Genomic DNA, 19,277 nt, shown 5'->3' on the forward strand with positions numbered 1-19,277 from the left:
GGCCAAGCGGCCGCCTTCGGAACCGAGGAAGCAGGGGCGGTGGCCGAAGCCCGCGAGCAAAGGCCCCGCTGCATGCGCGGTGCCTGCCGCAAGGCGCGGCGCGGCCGAGAACGCGCGCCAAACTGCGCGCCGCTGGCGCCGTGCCGGAAGGGTATACGACGGACTCGGCGATTGCACTACAGCACGCACGCACGCGCTTTGTCGCCACACACGAGCCACGCGGCCGCGAGAGCCGTCCGCCGGAAGGCTAGAACGGACCGAGCCGGCGCTGGAAGGCAGGTCCTCGTATAAGAGGCCTGGTCGGCCCACTTGCGCATGCACGCAGTTGGTACCGGCCCCTGTCAGCACGCGCAGTGGTACAGCTGTCCATCCACCAGCACCGTGCAGTTCTCCCGCGAGTTTAATGAGAACCGCCACAAATGCCAGCACAAAGCCGGTCTACTCCACACAGTGTGCAACTGCCGTCCAATAATGACGGCATGGAGGCACACACAGAACGCTCCACAAGGGACATGGGAGGCAGCCCAGGCCAGCTCTGCCTTGCAGCATCAGCGCGAGCTGATCACCAGAGCGAGGGTCGGAGATCTCGCGATGGGAGACCAGGACACTCTGCCCCTTTCCCTACCCACTTACTCAGTAACGTTTATTCTCTCTTAGTCTCAAGTTTAGTCCTGCAGGATGCGTTGCGCTGGTGCGGAAATCTCGGCCGAAATCCCGACAATAGCGCCCTTCAGAGGGACCATGATGGCCCATTTGGTGTACGTGAAGAAAAGGCTGCTTTGTTTGTACCAAAGCAAGGTGTTGGGAGTAGCGGTCCCAGATTGGAAGCGAGCATCTCCTGTCAGAACACGACCTCTTGTGAAAGGCAGCGGACTTGAGGAGAAATGACAACCGGTGGACCATCAGGGTCGCTGCAGAGGGACTGACGAAACTGGACACGGAGGAACACCATTACGTCAGTGGAGGAATGAAAATAGGCAAAAAAATTAGCACTGGCTTAGCTCGGCTATGCCAGGATATACGGACCGTGAGCTAAGGTTCAGCAATCCAATCCAGTCCAGTCACTGCTCCTCGCGCATGCGCAGCACGGCTCTCCAGGAGCCACGCGAAACGGCTATCAAGCGGCTCCGGGTCAGCGCAACGGAGCCTTGGCTACTGCGCAACGGAGGCACACAGCTGGGCACGCACCGGCGCCCTGCCGCGGCTATGACGTCACTCTTCTGGAATTCGCAGACCGGCGAACGTGCCGACCCAATTCTCTACACACCCGTACTCCAATTTGATTGGATTTCCAAGCCAATCCAATCCAACCCAATGCTCCTTGCGCTTGCGCAGCACGGCCCTTCACGGTCCTCGCGAAACTGCTCAACCTCGGCCAGTGCACCTTTCGCTACAAAAAATGGGCTAGGGCGACACAAGACAGGACCGGCCGCAGGAGCACGGTAGAGGCCTTCGTGCTGCAGTAGATCCAAACGGGCTGATGACGACGACGACGACGACCCAAGAGCAACACTGTCAATTATGACTCGGACTTACCTTGAGGAGAACGAGTAATCAGTGGCGACTCAGCAGCAGCTTTCTCGCCGAGCCCTTATAACGTCTCGGGGACTTTGTGTGACTGGCGACCGCCGACCACCGCCACCGCGAAAGTCGTAGCAAAGATGACGCCAGTTGTGTGTGATCGTGCCATCTGAGTGCTAGCTGATACACTGATAAATTTGTTATAGTTCGTTTATTCACGGCGCTGCTGACGTCGCGTGGAGCTAAATGTAAAGGTTTCTCCATATTGAGAGGGCCTTGCGAGACAGCTGTGCAGGAGGACATTTATTTGGAAGCGTTGCAGCCATCGCGGATTCGGAACCAGGCTTTGATGACGATGAAGGAGAGGATGGGAGGAATATTGATGGGGATGATTATGACGGGAAGAAGATGAAGCACAGGATGGGGCCCACAATGTATACGATCCGGCCGCTGCAAATAGGATGCGATGCTCAGGACGTGCTCACAATGTTTATCTTTCGTGCGCTAGAGTCTTTCGGAGCCGGAACAAAGTGTATGGAGTAACCAAAGGTTAGTCTTGTTCAAAAACGGCCACCAGTGGCCTTGTTAGGACGTACGCCGTAATCGAAAGTTGATTTATGTGACTGAGTAAACCCAGAAAGCGCATTAAAAGCGTGCGGTGTAGCGGAACGCCTGCAGGTCGCGGCTCTTATCTGAAGATGCGTCCGCACGACCGGTACCAGCCACTTCGTTTTCTGTAATCAGGATACAAACAAGGCTCGTCTGACTAAACTGGCGCTCGACTGGCTCCATGATGCGCCTTAACAATCGAACAACCGGAGCCCAACAACGGGCAGTTTACAATACGAACCGAGCGCGACCTCCCTGCACCTACTGTGTTCGGCAAGCAGGACACCCGGTGTCACCACGCTTGTATCGCCCGTGTCTCAGCCGAGCTCTGAAGCCTCATCCGGCCCGCACAGGCGACAAGGCAGAAGGGGGGGAGGAGGACATGAAACGCCACGGGGGTCGCGTGCGTGAGGCTCCTCTAGGACCTGTTCGACTCCAATTCGCCTTTTCCCACACTCTCAGCCACCCTGCATAATACGCACGAAAGAAAGATAGAAAGAAATGCCCGCGCGTGCGGAACGAGAATCAGTTGCATAACCGTAGGGGGTTCGGGAGATGAGAACCCAGGTGGAAGCTAGATGGCACCGAGAGCGCACTCGAGCACGAAACCCGTGTGAAAAAAGGCACCCCCCCGGAGGTCGCGAAAAGCTCGTGTGGGGGCAACGAGCACGGCGCGCTGGCAGCCCCGAAGGTTCCAACCATGCGCGCCGCCCATGGACCGAGTTTTCGGCACTTGGACCTTTGCAAAACGCCGATGAAGTGGAAGTGACACCCACGAAACGCCTAGAGCGCCGTCATCAGGGGCCACCGTGGAAGGCTTCGCTTGGGAGGGTTGAGCAAACACACGGGTTGTTCAGGTGTCGGGCCGGCTGGAAAGGCACCCCGTCGACTGCCTTTCTCTTGCGCTCCAGTCTGTTCGGCTGGTTTCAACAAAGGCGGCTTCTTTTCTTACGCCATACCCTTCCCCCCATTTTTCAATGTTTTAAACAACAACGCGAGAAACGCTTATGTGATCATATCCGAACCGATTTCGACGACCGATTTCACCCATGACCTCTAGTATCCCAAGCCTGCACAGTGTGAAGGCCTGCACAGTGTCCTGGTCAGTTCATCGAATACAGGCACTGCCCAGGTGAGCATATTTTTGCTCCCTCGCCGATACTCTGACCATGCTTTCATCATCATCATCACCATCACCAGCCTATCTACGTCCACTGCAGGGCGAAGGCCTCTCCCATTAGTCTCCAATTACCCCGGTCCTGTGCTAACTGCGACCACTTGATCTCATCTGCCCATCTAACTTTCTGTCACCCCCTGCCCCGCTGTCGACCATGCTTTATTAGGCTGACCAATAAGGCGTTGTGCCTCTGAACACGAGGTCGCGGGTTCGATTCCCGGCCGCGGCGGCCGCTTTTCTGATGGAGGCTAAAAACAAAAACGCCCGTGTGTACGAGATTTCGGCGCACGCTCAAGATCCCCAGGCGGTCAAAATGAATCCGGAGCCCTCCACTACGGCGCGCCTCATCGCCTGCGTTGCGTCGGCGCGTTAAACCCTACAATCAATCAATTAGGCTGATACTTAGGTGAGAGGAGGAGAACAATACGGAGGGAGATTCCTCTGCCCCGCGATAAGCGTAGCTGCGCACCACCTATCGAAACCAGAAATAAGCTCGACACGTCGGCAGGAAGGCGGCGGTCGCTTCCTGGCACCTGCGAGATGTGCTTGGGTTTTTTTCACCCTCCAGGATGCCAATGGGACACGCGCGCCAACGGGGAAACTGCACTCTAGGGGAAACTTTGCATGCGGCTTGGCAGTCGCTTTCTTGCCCGCTGTCGGCGCAGCCAACCCGGTCCGCTCTCTTCGGACAGTCCGGTGCGGAACCGGCCGAAGCGTGAACACAGCGTGTGTAATCACGGACATCGGAGGCGCGGAAGTGGGAACGATTAGCCCCGAGGCGATGGGTTGCGGGGAGTAGCCGCAGCAGCGGCGAGGCGCACCCAGCAACACCTTCCTGGCACAAACGAAGCCCTCCTCCTCCACCACGGAAAACACGCGCATGCGTCTATCTGTTGTGTCGCCATTTGGTCAGGAAACAGCCGTGTCACTCGACAGACGTATCTCGAGCCTCAACGCAACGACGGAAAGTGTCGCCAGCAGCCGTAAGCGATTACGACGACTGCACGAGGCGAAGTCTCCGCATCTCGGGGGTGATTGCGCGCGCCGCCGAATCTGTGCCATGCGTCGGACGGTCACCGCTCGTCTCGCTCGCACGCCGAAGCCGCAAAAGCCGTACACAGTACGGCGTGGCGAAAAAAACGCATTGTCCGTGGAGGCAAGGAACCGGCATCCCACCGCCGTGACGGCGCCTTCGCGGGGCTTCGTCTTTTTTTTTTTTTTTTTCTTTTTTTTTTCTCGCCCCCTTCAGCACCGTTTCTTTCCGCCGCGCTGAAGGAAATCGCTCAGCTGCTGAGAACGAGGTCGTGGGTTCGACTCGCAGCTGGTCACGGCGAGACCATAACTGCCCAGAACACTGCATCCCAGGGAGTAAAGACACTCACTTGCTATTAGTTGTTTCGCCGCATCAAATCGAGGGAAAAAGAAGGTTTGCTAACACGTAATTGGTTTAGCAATGGTCAGTAAAAAAAAAAAAAAAAAAAGGTTCATCGACGTATTAAGGCTGCTCTCTTGCTTTGAAGGCAAAACGATACTAGAGTTACATTGCGTTTACGTCTCTTTTTTTCGATTTTGTTTCTTCGTCTTTTCGTGCGAATACTTCGAAAGGCACGCTGGCGACACATCAACCCACAGCTTCCACCCCCTCGGCTGCAATCAACCTGCTCTAGTCACGTGCTGTCCCGTTCACCTGTCACGCGATATGATGCCAACGCAATGCGCACTAGCTCTTGTTCCGTTGTTTTACCTGGTTCGTGTGTGTAGCCACTTCCATAACGATTTGTGGGAATTGGAAGAAACAAGGCGTGCGACAAACGAAACACTGGCGCGCTCAGTTACGGCGCGGAAGATTCCACTTGGACCCGTTGCGATGACACAGGCTGAGGGCGCGGAAACCGAGGGAAAAGCTTTGGCCTGCTCCGGTCAGATACGGGTGGAAAAGTTCCTTTCAACGAGTGCTTCCCGAGCCCACGACGATTCACGAATGCCGTGATGTCCCGCTGGAAGCCGCGTTTTTACGACACGTTGGTCGTAAACCACACCGCAATAAGGAGGCCCGTCCAAAAGACGCCCAGAGAGAGGGAGTGACAGTTTCCCTTCTTTCACCTGGTCTCGCGCGTCAAGCCATCGGCTTAACTGGCCTTCAAGCCCTGACGTCACTCTTGCCTCAGCCAATCAGAAAGGCAGTGGTGACTTCCGGTGGTATATGCGGCCTCCGACCTCGAAGGTGCGTATATGAACCCGACGGGCCAACGCGCAGACCCCCCCCCCCCCCCCCCCCCCCTCCCCAAGAACAAAACGCACCGCGCGCGAGTAAAGATAAGAAGAGCCACGCATGCAAAACGTGCGACGAAATTCTAGCATGGCCGAACGAATGCTCTCAAGTACGACGCTTGTGCGGTTACGACTGAACTTACGACCAGGGTATAACTAGTACGCGCGAGCAGCCGCCGTATATGCCGGGATGGGGCACCATGTTGTCGTCGTGTAACGTCAAGGGTGAGAAACGTTGTATACGACAGAGAGAGAAAGAGAGAGAGAGAGAGTACCGTAAACCATGGATATTTGCGCGGTCAATCTCGCATCTGAGTACCGCAAAACTGAAAGTAAGTGATTGGGAGCACGCGTGCATCAGTTTAGGATATAAATAAGGCCGCTCATTTGGTCGAGCCCGGAGTGCTTCCTTTTTCACCCTATAAGAAAATATTCCCTCGGACTTCACGAAGCTTACAAAAATCGGGTCTGAATTTAAAAATACCTGGCAAATTATGCACCAAAACTAGACGTGGTCTACGAGCCGCACCGTAGCGAAAGGCTGCGGAAGAACAGCTATGACCCCCTGGATATCTTTAACGTGCGCACAGGGGCGCCTTTTCTTTTTTTATTTTCCTCGCCTCCATCATACAAGCGACCACCGCGGCCGGGATCAAACCTGTGTCCTTTTCAGCAGCCCAACGCGCCTAAATCACTACTACCAATTATAAAATTGTACCAGGTTCCCACAGAAAAAAAAAAGACATCATATTTACCAGCTTTCGCGGCACCATTTAACGCACTACCTTTTCTTCAGAAATCCACGAAAAACAAAACAACCAAAAAATGTGCGTGTTCTGATACCAGCTCTCGTAGAAGTACAGCACACGCAAGAACGAGGGACAGGGAAAACCAAGACAGCGAATCAGAATGGGAAAATGAGGGGCTCATTGTAATAAGACATAAACAGGGGTTGGCAGTCAAGAATGCCTCGGAAAGCAAAGGGGAGATTGTGGTAGGTCATTTAAACAGATGAATTCTGAAAAAAAAAAAATGTATATATATATATATATATATATATATAGTCTGGAAAGAAAAAAACTCGCATAGAGCGCGAAAAAATAAGGTTAGTAGAGACAGAGACACACAAGAAAGACGTGGAAAATAAAAATAAGTTTACGATGTAAACTTATTTTTTTATTTATTTTCTACGTCTTTCTCGTGTGTCTCTGTCTCTACTAACCTTGCATATATATATATCAAGTCTCTTTGCTGAAACGTTGGCAACAATAGTGCTTTTACCTTGTTCGAAGTTTTTCTTCTCTTGTGTTCCCTACCATCTTCAAAGTTCTACTGCTCCCTATATATATATATATATATATATATATATATATAGTCTGAAAGATAAAAACTCACACAGAGCGCGAAAAAATAAGGTTAGTAGAGATAGAGACACACGAGGAAGTCCTTTCTGAAGAAAGGAAGTCCTCTTCCTGAAACGTCAGTAAACTTATTTTTATTTTCTACGTTTTTCTCGTGTCTCTATCTCTACTAACCTTATATATATATATATATATATATATATATATATATATAGTAAAAAGGGGCGCAATAAAAAACATAACAAGTTTACTTCGAAAACATAACTTTACATCGACGTTTCGGATGGGGACCGTCCTTTATCAAGAGTAATATAAACCACTTCCATTCTGTAAAATATTACTCTTGATAAAGGACGGTCCCCGTCCGGAACGTCGATGTAAAGTGATGTTTTCGAAGTAAACTTGTTATGTTTTTTATTGCGCCCCTTTTTACTATTTAACCTTCACTAGCCTAACCGTTTATCTTTTATATATATATATATATATATATATATATATATATATATATATATATATATATATATATATTATATCGCGACCTCTGCAAATAAACAACAGTGTGCGCGTGAGAGTCGACAGGATATTCTCTCGAGTTGCATTGTGGGGAGAGAGGGACTGGTGTGGCTTGGGGTGGGGAGGGCCCCCTTCGCACAAACCCCCCGCCGACGCCCGCGAGTGTGCATAGTGCCGAATGACGTCGATCGAGATCAGCGAGCAAGTTTATGTATTCGGCTGATTCACACGTACACCGTGTCCATAGTGCTGAATCATTTCCACTAACCGCATGGTTACTCGTAATTGATGCGAGCGCGCGCGCACGCACACAGACAAACAACAGTGTTTCACGTAAACTTTATGTAGCGCGAAAATGAGTTAGAATGGTTTTGATGGACGCGTTTGCTATTCATCCTTTTCCACACGAAACAATGAATCGACCGTGCGTCTGTTTGGTCCGCTGCAGACGATGTCGTAAAGCGAACGCGTAGTTCAGCAGACGATATCTGCACATTAGCGCTGTGAAACGCAATAACTGACCAAACAAGTTTCGGCGTGCGAAAAGACGGCCGCGGAATCGGGCAACAGCGGCAGAAGAAATCGGAGCCCCTCTCTTAGGAGAGAGATGGTTGAAACCAAGGAGGTTAAAATTTTTTTAACCTCTTTGGTTGAAACGCGAAGCTTTCTCCCGTGCAACCCGAGTCCAAGCTGCTTCGGCCGTGTCGGAATGGCGTAGTCGGATAGACGTCGGCTTCCAGATTTGAACCCAGGTTCAAATCTGACCACGGAAAGCGCTGTTTTTTTTCTTGAGGCGTTCAACGTGCAAGTTGGCTTTCCTGCAGTGCGTTTTGGCGTAACGATGGACGGAACCAGTGAGTCATAGTAAGCTGCTCTCTAAAAAAAATGGAATGAAAGGCGTCGAAATGAAGACGAGCGAGGGAAGAACCGCTCCCCCCCAAAAAATGAAGAAGAAGAAGAAAAAGCCCAGTCTTTCAGCTGCCAATCTCTTTCGGTAAGGCGCCCGTTTCCAGGCCTGTCCCCCTGAGTGGGTACGAGCCATTTCACTGGCACCACCACCGATCTCTCGATGAGTGTACGCTACCGATCAGAGGCCATCAGGTGTAACCGACGTGCGTGTGGCGTCATTCTCATTTCCCCCGCGTCGTCTCATCCACGCCGCAGGCTCGCGACGACCCTCGAAGAAAACATCCGCGCAAACTAAGAGTCGACGATCGACGGCGCATCCTTTTCGGGCGCCGCAGAAACTTGGCGCCCGGGCCGCACACGCGTCGTCGAGTCGCGCTAGAAGAGCTCGACGACGTACACGCACCGTCGGCGCCGCCGTGCTGTCGAGTCACCGCGCTGCGCGCACGCCGGGGAAAGCCCCTGTGGACAGCACCGAACGCGGTGTGCGGCTGACAAGGCAGAGACACGCTGAGTCACACCGTTGCCGCCCGATGCTGTTAGGCCCGGGCGAGCAGGCGTAAACTCGAAGGGAAATAACTTTATTAGGTTCAAAGGGGAGGCGGCCTGTTTTGCCCTGGGGCGCCCCAGACGACGGCCTAGATGCCTTGGCTCCTGGCGGCGTCTTCGGCCCTCCGGACGGCCCACTGCTGGATTTCGGGGTTTTCGCTGCGAGCAGGGTCTCCCATCATTGCCCCTTACTACTGATAATAGATGTTCTTTTTGAGTTTTTGAAGTCTTGTCTCTGTGCTGGGGCATTCCCGTAGCATTCGATCCAGGCTTGCCAGCTAAGAGTGCACGAAGAAAGAAAGAAATAGGCTAGGGACCTCCTGACAGCTCCCGGTATCCCTTCACACGAACTTTTTCACGTGCCAGCCGACAAATACCGCATGAAACAACGGCAGCGCGGCGACACTCAGCGCTGTGGTCGCCTGCACCAAGATACACGAGGGCTACGGATTAATTTTGCTACCAGGGGGTGTTCAAGGTGAACATAATTTTCGACACGCCGGCGTTTCTGCTTTCCGCTCCCACCAGACTATAGCGCCACTACCAGACGCGCTTACTATATTTTGTAAATGTAGCTCGCACGCGAATCCACTTCATGAGACAAGACATGGAGACTCGCGTGCTTAGGTTCATATTTTCGCGTTCACTTTTTGTTTGCTCCGGTCAGAAGGTCGCTCATAGAAGATGTATACAAATGGGAACCTTTCCACTGTCACTACCTGCCGATCAGCGTGTGGGCAAGAACTGCGGCTCAAGTAACGGCAAACTGAACAGTCGAGTGATTTCTTTTGGAACAAAGCGTTACCTTCTGGATATATTTCGCAACAAAAGCAGAACAAATTTTCCTTCAACTGCGAAGCTTCCCAGAAAGCTGCACAGTTTTGCTTTGCAGCCTCATGGCTCAATTTCAGGTGGATGTCAATTTTTTCCAACGAAGCAAGAAGCGTCTTGTTTAAGCTGCCAAGCTGCAGCTCAGCGTATATGGGTCAGTGACACGAGTCATGGAGATGCTTCACCACAATGCACGCGTATGTTATGTTTCCTTCTTTACATGTTCTTCATTGCATGTGTGCGTCCCCCCCCCCTCCCCCACACCGCACGCACACAATTGTACAAGGTCAGTTTGCAGATGCGTGTCAGCCTTAGCCCCGCGTTGTGTCGCTCTTGTTTTCGCCTCCGCGCCGTGCTTTACGGCCGATTCCGCCACTGATTCCAGCAGTTCACAAAATGGCGGCGCCGATCGACCCTGAAGCCCACACGAGATGAGCGTTCCCGCAGTACGCATGTACCGCTACCCCGCACGTGAACAACACCTCGATGATTCACAGCCCGCATTTCCGGCACCCAGCGACAGTGCACGCGAGCCCGTGCGCATGCTACCAGCACAGGACGCGGTTTCGCAACACCCGTCATCCATCAATGCGCAGAAACGAACAGCCGCTGTCACAGGCTGCGACCTTGCGGCTCGTCGTAGCAGCAATAATGACGGTGGCGGGCTTCCAGCTACGGCCCCGGCGGCAGGTCACGCCCGCGAGAAGCCGTGACGTCACGCGATACGGAAACAGCCCCGTCGAACGCTAATCACGGGCCTCTCGTCCCAGACAGGCTGGCGTCGTCCACAACAATCCCGCCCGGGGCGAGCGATGCAGCAGCCAGAACGCAACCCTGCACCTGTAGTCAGGTGCGTCCCCATCGTCTGCAGGCGCGTCTGCTTCACAGCGACGCAGAACCGCAAACAAGCTGGAAGTTTTCTCTTTTATTTCGGTTTTAGAAGTAATGTCTTACTTTCAGAAGTAATGTCTTACTTTCCCATGCAATTTTCGCCTTCTGCAAAGTTAGAAGACAAATTACTACAACTCAATGACACGTCATTCTCGTAAAGCGCGGCCACTATATAACGCACTGCCTTCTGGCTCGTCGTGAACACTGCGTCGTCTGCTAACAATTTAACTTACAAAACGCACGATTCGCAGAGACAGAGGTGACCCTTTGTTATTAAGGACAAAAGAAAAATGAGTTCGTGAGACGACTTCTACAAGAATGTGAGGAGCGGAAATGATAAGGCTGGGCTGGTGATAACCACATCAAACCATGTAGGAAGGACGACCGGTGCAGAATAGGAGGAAGATCGGCTAATCCCTCCTCTAGAAAATATGGGAAATGAACAAAAGGGCGAGAGGGATGACCGCAGGAAACTGTGTCGGATGCGTAGATAGAACAGGAGCCCCTCCCCCTTCCTCAGCAGGGTCGGAATAAAAAAAAGCAGATTTCCTCTTCCGAAGAAAGACAGACAATGAGGACCCCACACTAAGAAGTGCGTGTGCTTATGCGCATATGATTGTCGTCACGTTCTGTGTTTAGGCCAAACTTATTCTCTGCCCCATTGCGGAGGACGGCGAACAATGATGGTCTTGCTAATGCATCAACTGAAGACGAGGTCGAAAGGGGTTCCGAAGGCCCCCAACCTGCTGAACAAAGCTCACTTCTGGAACACAAACTTGAATCAGGAATAGTCTCAATAGCAATTATAGATGTACACCCACAAGGCTACCCGGGATGAGATTGCGTTAACTATACAGTGCCAACCATTCAAGGACTGCCATCAAGAAGTGAAGTTGCGGACTGGGATGTGGAATTTATTACCCCACCGTTATTACTCAGAAATCTCAACACATTCGCGAATGCACTGCGCAATCACCGAGTTCCTGCGCGGCGGCACGGTTCGAACTGCGGCGAAACACGACGACTCCGACTCCCCTACACTGCGGATATCGGCGGCCAGGTCACGACGAGGCAACTGGTGCAATTAGCGAGTTCCACCGAAGCGGCCCGCCCATGTAGCGCGAGTACAGTGGCCAGACCAGACGGCGGACGCGCACCGTGCCTTTCGCCCGAAACGCCACTTCCGGCACGGCGCAGAACGGAAGCGCCGAGCGGGTCGAGGCCGTTCACACCATGCAGGTTCGCACAGCCGGGGACGCTCTCACACCCGGCCGCCACGCCACTCATAATACACGTCGGGAGAGGAGACCAGCGTATTCGGGACGCAAATTCTCGCATACGCGATGCAGGTGAGAAATCAAAGGTCGCCACGAGCATGCGGGTCCATACGACGCCTCCTAGGTGAAGACAAAGCCTCCGCACGCACGCGACACCTTACAGTGGACTGGAAACATTGATAGTCGGCTCTCGATCGCCTAGGCTAATTAAAAAAAAAAAGTCCCCATACTCAGGTGCTAATGATAAGAAAGAGAAGACCCCCCAGTTCTCGTCTTGAAGGCGCTGGATTCCCCAGTTTCGTGTCCGCGTCTTGGGGGGCCGCAAGGAAGGAATGAGAACGGGAGAAATACTGAGGGAGGGTGGCTATCTGGATCAGAGGCCAGAGGGGACATTAAGCTTTGGCTTAAAACGTGGTGCCAGTTGAACAAGTTGGTTCACATTCACTGGAAATATCGGCCTGGACGTAAAGAGCGGGTATCACCGGGGGGCTAGTTGGTAGGAAGTGAAGAGACTGGAAAACAGCGTTAAGTCGTAACTGCGAAAAAGGACTGTAGAGAAGAAAACACGGACACAATGCCTGCTGTGTCCGGGTTTTCTTCTCTGTCGACGTGCTTCGGTTTTACGTCAAGCTGAAATTCCCAGTAAGTGCATATTCGGTTCTTTTGGAATGTGTGCACAAAATTGCGCTGTTTCCCCATTATTTCTGTATTTGTTCAAAATTTGAACGCGCCATACCACCCCCGTGACGTGGACGCCAACTAAGAAGTAAGAGCGAAGGGTGACACATCGCAATGTTCACAACAGGCGAAGGTTTACCCTGCCCAACAAGACGTAACAGCGGGAAAAAGTTGACGAAGACGAAGACTCACTCATATGTGCCAACTTTCGGCGCTGTTTCGTTTTGTTTAGCATTTTTGGCTGGCAAACGGAGGTCCGCGGGAATGTCCTTTCAAGACAAGGTTGGGGGAGAGAGCAGTCATGACGCCCAAAAGGATATGCACGACACGGAGGGGAGCTTGGGGGATTAATTTGGCAGCCGATGTGTTCAAGAGACTAGGGATTGTGCGCCGCGATAGCAGATAACTGTGGCAGACAACAGTATACGCTTCGAGCCTCGCGATAGCTGCGCCGCCTGCCGCCGCTTCTCCGCGGCGCTCACGGGAGGAGCGCTGCGTGGCTGATAGGGGCTCATGCAGTGTTTTGATTCTCTTTCCCTCCTTTCAGCCTTTCCTCGTCCTTCACAACTCGTCATGGTGACGTCTGTAAGCAAATAGTACGTTTAAAGCACTTCAAAAAACAGCTGCGTCTTCGTAGAGTGCTCGAATGCCAATAAGAGCTATCCCGGGAACGCGGATCAGTGCGCTTTTTGCGTCGACGACGGCAGCAGCATATTACCACTGCAGGTCACTTCGAATACGTCAGGCACAAGTGAATTCTATTGCGCCGCCCCGTTTAGACCTGATACTGGCACAGTGAGAGGTTGGTTTCGTTTTGCTGCGCGGACAACGAAACCCACCAATATATATATATATATATATATATATATATATATATATATATATATATATATATATATATATATCATTTCCATTCCCGTAGAAGACTTTCGTCGAAACGTCGAAATAAACCCTCCGCTGTTGCTGTTACCGAGGTTTCTTACTTTGTGTATATATATATATATATATATATATATATATATATATATATATATATATATATATATATATATATATATATATATATATATATATATATATATCGTAGAAAAATAAGATTCGGGGATTTAATTACCCAATACCTGACAATAACCACGCCAAAATGTTAAGTATACTCCAAGGCTGCGTGTCGTTAAATATGTACCCACTCACGCTTTATAACAAGAACCACGGAAACTTGATCGAACCACAGAATGACAAATCGTCTGCAACTCCAGAATAAACAGAATGGCTCCTACGGGAATGAAAAAAATGCCGTTCAGCTTCGGGAAGGCTAAAGACGTTCGTTCATTGTGTGCAAATGCGCAGCGAAATGAAGTAATTAACGTTCTATTCATCACACATACAAGCTGTTGTTTTTCGGCTTCAACGAACTGAACACTCGACGGACACTTTTTTTTTTAAGTATACAGGGTGTACGCAGATCACAAGCGATAAAAGGTGTCGTTGGAAGAGTGTGGTATCTGATAAGGCCCTCTGATTTCAGTTTGTTCTGTTATGTTTCGAAGAAGCGTTCAGTCGTGGACGCAGATGACTCAACCGTAAGCCCGTCTTCCCGCTGCTCGTGAATGTTTGCGAGCGCTCACCTCGCGACAAAACGACCCAGCATTAAATTCTCGCCTTGTGCTGATTCCCGAGTATAGTTTTACATTGTCCATCGTATTTCTTGGGTAGAATGTTCATGGAATTTATGCCCCATTGGCTTGTCCAGCTAGGGTGGTGATCAATATTTGAGGCCAATATTTGATATTGGCAAGCATAACTGGCGTGCGGTCGGGTATGAGGGCTCTGCTAGACTATGTAAGGACACAAAACCTATTTACACCGTAGTGTATAGCCGTATCATGACTATCTGAGGAAACTCTGCTTACGAAGATACTGTTATTAAATTTCAGAGCAGTTGAATGACAATCAGCTCCATGCATATGCCGGTTTCGCGACGCCGGTCTGTGACACACACCTGGCGCTTATACAGACCGAATGTACCACACTAAGATCGCGTCAGAAACATTTTCACTACCGCAAATACCCCACATTTAAGAACACAGGGACTGCTCCATATGTATTTCCAACGCATACAAACGGTACATCTGAGTAGTGATAGCACAGCAAAAGCAGCGGCGACAGTGTGAAACGGGCCGGAGCCTCCTGCGGCTGCTTTCGAAACGGGCCGCTAGGGGGATTTCAGTGGCGCCCCTACTCGGAGGCCTTAGCCCTAAGGCCCCTAAAATTAGGGGCCTCACTTAGCCCCTACAGGCAGCGCTCGAGGCGTGCACACGGTGACATCCAGAAGTTGCACGGTCGTAGAGACGTAGAGACACGGTCGTAGAGTGCCAAACTGGGTTATAGACAAATGTGTTGAGCTCTGTATATGCAGCCATGCACGACTTATTCCGAGCAAAAACATGTCGTAGTTTATTCATTTCTAAGAAAAAAAATGACATGACATTCTGAAGCTTGCACTTATGAGTGCGTATATCAAGAGTTCGCGTAGCTCCAATCGGCCCACCATATCGCCGGAACGGCGGCAACGGCGCAGTACAGTTGAAAGCACGGCGTGCGCGGCAAATTCTTTCGTTCAACCGTGAATTTCGCTACACCGAAGGACGAGGGGAGAAACCTCATCAGTCCTGCCAAGGATCGAATGAGTCGTGCACGTGATCCACACATTCGCTAAGTTTGTAGACCGACCCATGCGTAAATGCGTCAAGCTGCGGGTACCGGTTGACGACGATAGAGACGTTAGTGACGCCAGCCCTGACGTCGGGACGTCGCATACCCGCCCTTCCCTGCACTGTCCATCAACTTTTGCCCAAGCGGGTTATAAACAGGAAAACACGGTAAGTCGACAGCGTCAGCGTTCTTGTGTCTCGCTTTCGTGCCAGTGTTCGCTGCACGTGCTGTGGCCGGCCGCAAGTTGTCCTCACGCGCAGTGGTCGAGAGCAGCTTCCGTCTCTCCGATTTCACGTACGGGGGTGGGAGCTCTAAGTGGCGTTGGTGGGAGCCACTTACGCTCACCAGTAAAAAGCGAATTCCGTCGCGCGCGCGCGCGCGCGCGAGAGAGAGAGAGAGAGAGAGAGAGTGGCGTTGGTGGGAGCCACTTACGTTCACCAGTAAAAAGCGAATTCCGTCGCGCGCGCGCGCGCGCGCGAGAGAGAGAGAGAGAGAGAGAGAGAGAGAGAGAGAGAGAGAGAGAGAGAGAGAGAGAGAGAGAGAGAGAGAGAGAGAGAGAGAGAGAGAGAGAGAGAGAGGGGGGGGGGTCGAAGTCGTACGGGGTGCTAACGAGCAAGTTGTGCCAGACAGCTAATAGTGACTAACAAACGACGGCAGCGAAGTTCCACCTAGAAAGCGGCAAAAAACAGAGCAAAACAAAAGCACTGGAGTCTCCCGTAGGCCTCCGCGAGCGCCTCGTTATGCGCGTCTCGATTCCCGCCGTACAACTACGCCGCACTAATTGGACCGGCCTTGGTTAGCGAAAGACAGGGATTAAAAAGATGAAGGCGGGGAAAGTGTACGGGGCAGCAGATGGGGGAGATGTGTAGTGCGGATTTTTGTTTGGGAGCACGTTTCTGGGAAAGAATTCTGGGAAAGAACATTGCAATCGAAATGGAGACGGACACGGAGTGGACTTGCGTTCGCTGTGCCTAGAACCTTCCGCCTGCAAATTTACCGCCCAGATTTCAAGGGGGAATTTCTCATAAGACCCCCGCTCTCCGCTGGACGGCATTGTCGTCACTACTCCACTCACTGAAGGTCTTATTAAAGCGAAGATTTCTATGCTTCACCGATGGCGTCCGATGTCGCTACGTAACGCACTGCAGGAAAGCCAACTTGAAAAGAATTGAACCTGCGTGCCTCGCGTCATACAGCCGACGTCTGTCCGACACGATTGAAGCAGTTTGGATTTTGGACTTTCACTCAGACTCAGGTTGCGTGGAAGAAAGCTTCGCGTTTTAACCATCTTTCGCTTTTAAGAAAGAGGCTTTGATTATTTTAGAACTTGTTTGTTTAATTTAATTACAACTTTAACTCTGTGGCTCTATTCCTCACCGGCCGAGTACGACAATTAACAATTTAAAACCTGCGACTTGCGATACTGCTAGGTTGATTCGCGGAAGGGAACTTAGTTGGTTGATAGTTTCGCCCCAACAAAGCAACATGCTTAATTATGTCCTTTTAGATGCGACTGCATCTCATTCACTCGCCTTGTCCCTCCATACGGCGTTGTTGTTGTCCGTCCACACCCCTCCCCCATTCTCGTCGCCGCGCGATCGCTGCGCTCTCCGCCGCTCACCCCCTCTCCTCTCCGATAGCGAACACTCTCTCGCGAGGGGCATTGGATTGGATTCGATTGGGTTGGCTTGGCTTAGATTAAAGTGGATTGTGTTGCGTCATAGCCGCGGTCGTTCCAGCACCGGCGTTCCGATTTCGGGCACGTGCACAGACTTGATATTCCTTGCAAATTGCACGGTGGTCCCGTTACTTCACCATCCACTGCCCGTACACTTCAGCGACCACAAGGCCGTCATCGTTAACGTTACGCCGCGTGTTAAATAAAGAATACATCATACGCGTTCCTCACACGTTTCACGCAATTAGAGAATCAACCCAACGGAAACACCAAGTGAACCCCCAAGATGCGTCGCATCTCCACAGAGTTCCCCTCGCGGGAAGGTGGGGTAATTTTTTTAATGCGCGTTGTACAAGTAAAATTGCCGTCACACAACACGGTGATACTCCTAATGTTAAAAAGAGGGACCTGCGGTAAGAGTTCGAGGGAATGGGTGATAAGAAAAAACTTAAAGGGACAGACAACCGATTTCTGTCGAGTATATGTTCTCTATCTTAAATGAAAGGGCATCGGTTTTGCTGATAACGCCCTAGAACTTTTTTAAATAGAAATTTTAAAATCTACGAGCCGTATGTGTCCTCCCAAAAATAACGCTGCCAACCATGACATACGGTAGCGCGGCCACATACTTTTGTCTGTATGCGAGATGAAAAGCGATATTTACAAACTTGTCCCCAGCTAAAAAAGTATGAACCTCAAACTTTCTTATTCCTTTATGTGTTTTTTTTTTTAATTCACTAGTCTATCTTAGTCTATTTTGTGCGAAGGCGCCATCTGTTGGGATGGACGATAGGTAGAATCTGGCTTCACGTTGTGGAGGTCGGCAGTTCGATTCTCTCCGGGTGCGTCCTTTTTCTTTTTTTTTTTTACGCTGCCGTTGGCGTATTTGGAAGCTGAAATCGAATATTTCGCCAGGATAACCGCCTCTGACTCAGGCAGAATCGTGAAAGCTCCTTCACTGGGTCTGTTTACTGAATTTTGCCGTTGACTCTGGGCCACGCTGTTAGCCACGCTGAGAGTTAGCCACGCTGAGAGCAACCCAGTTGCGGCGGGCAACGTGTCGTCAAAATTTTCAAAATAATGTTTAAAAATACATATACAAATATTTGTGTTAAAAGGTTTCCGATAAATGAATAAACGTTTCAGCAGTTGCAGTAGCTGCAAGGTTTGCAGGTCACGTGACCGGGACAAATATTGTAGCGGCAAGTACTACAAACCGCCACCCTTCCGATTTCAGAAAGTTTGGTGCCAAATTAAAATTATTTCCGCCAGTTTATAAATTGCTTGTGGTTACCAGGCTATATAAATCGCTGGCTGTCATATGAGCTAGAGAACATATAGGCGACAAAAATCGGTGGTCCGTCCCTTTAAGCAGTGACAGCTAAAAGTTGGAAAGGTCGCAGGAGTTTCTGCTGCCAAGTGTTCGATTCGTAACCCCTGCAGCTGTTATAATGAACGGGAATAAACGCCATAACACCCAAATTCGGTGCAATTTGAAGAATCCTGAAGGACTTGATGCGAAACCTGGCGTTTTACTACGGCATGTGTCATTAGCCATATAATTTTGTACGACTGCTCAGCCAGAAAGACCAGAAACAGCAAAACAGCCGAGCACGCTCTCCTCCTGCCTTTGAAAACTCGCCGTGACAGATACGGTCTCAAGAGGAGGAAAACGACGCAGGGGCGTGGCTGCCGACTTCGTGCGAATATGGCCCGGGCGAGGCAGTCGAAAGAGGGGGGACGCTACGAACTCGACGCCGAAGCATGATTTGCGGCGACGGGAAATCGAGCACCTCCAACCTCAATAGTACTTCCTCTCGGTTACTCCCCCGCTCGGATCTTTTTTTTCTTTTTCGTTGTTTTTCTCCAGGCGAACCCTCCCGGCGCGCGGCGCGTCACCGGTTCTCTCTGAGTCCCACTAGTACGAACTTGCTGCTTTTTTTTTATTTTTCACACGCTCTCCTGTCTATCATCGCACATTTACAAAGACCTGTAATGCTAAGTTCGTGTTAAGTTACATCGCACACACAGAAAGCAAAGCCTAACGAGCCAGAACCGCTAGTATTATGTTTTCCATGACTTCTTCAAGAGCCATTGTCCCGACCAAAACATCCTGACAAGCCAAAAAAGTCAGCTGCTTGCGCAGCGCGGTTGCTAACGGGCGTCGCATGCAAAACCACTCAATTACAGGTGTATTTGCACACCGATAAGCAGCTTCCAAACGGCGGCTGACAGTGCACGCATGTGGCAACTCAATGACCAAGCGGCGAAGACGAGTGGTTTAGAGGCTCCGCCAGCCGACC

At 51.1% G+C, this 19,277-nt stretch overlaps 1 protein-coding gene across 13 annotated transcripts in view; it reads right to left on the reverse strand.

Moving 5' to 3' along the window:
• The window catches only part of LOC144149839 (MAP/microtubule affinity-regulating kinase 3-like), a 133,506-nt gene that overhangs the window by 113,122 nt on the left and 1,107 nt on the right, over positions 1–19,277 (reverse strand). The window lies entirely within an intron of this gene.

Source organism: Haemaphysalis longicornis, unplaced genomic scaffold, assembly GCF_048455015.1.
Source record: "Haemaphysalis longicornis isolate Haplotype H1 unplaced genomic scaffold, Haemaphysalis longicornis Haplotype H1 scaffold_8, whole genome shotgun sequence".
NCBI classification, from domain to species: Eukaryota; Metazoa; Arthropoda; class Arachnida; order Ixodida; family Ixodidae; genus Haemaphysalis; species Haemaphysalis longicornis.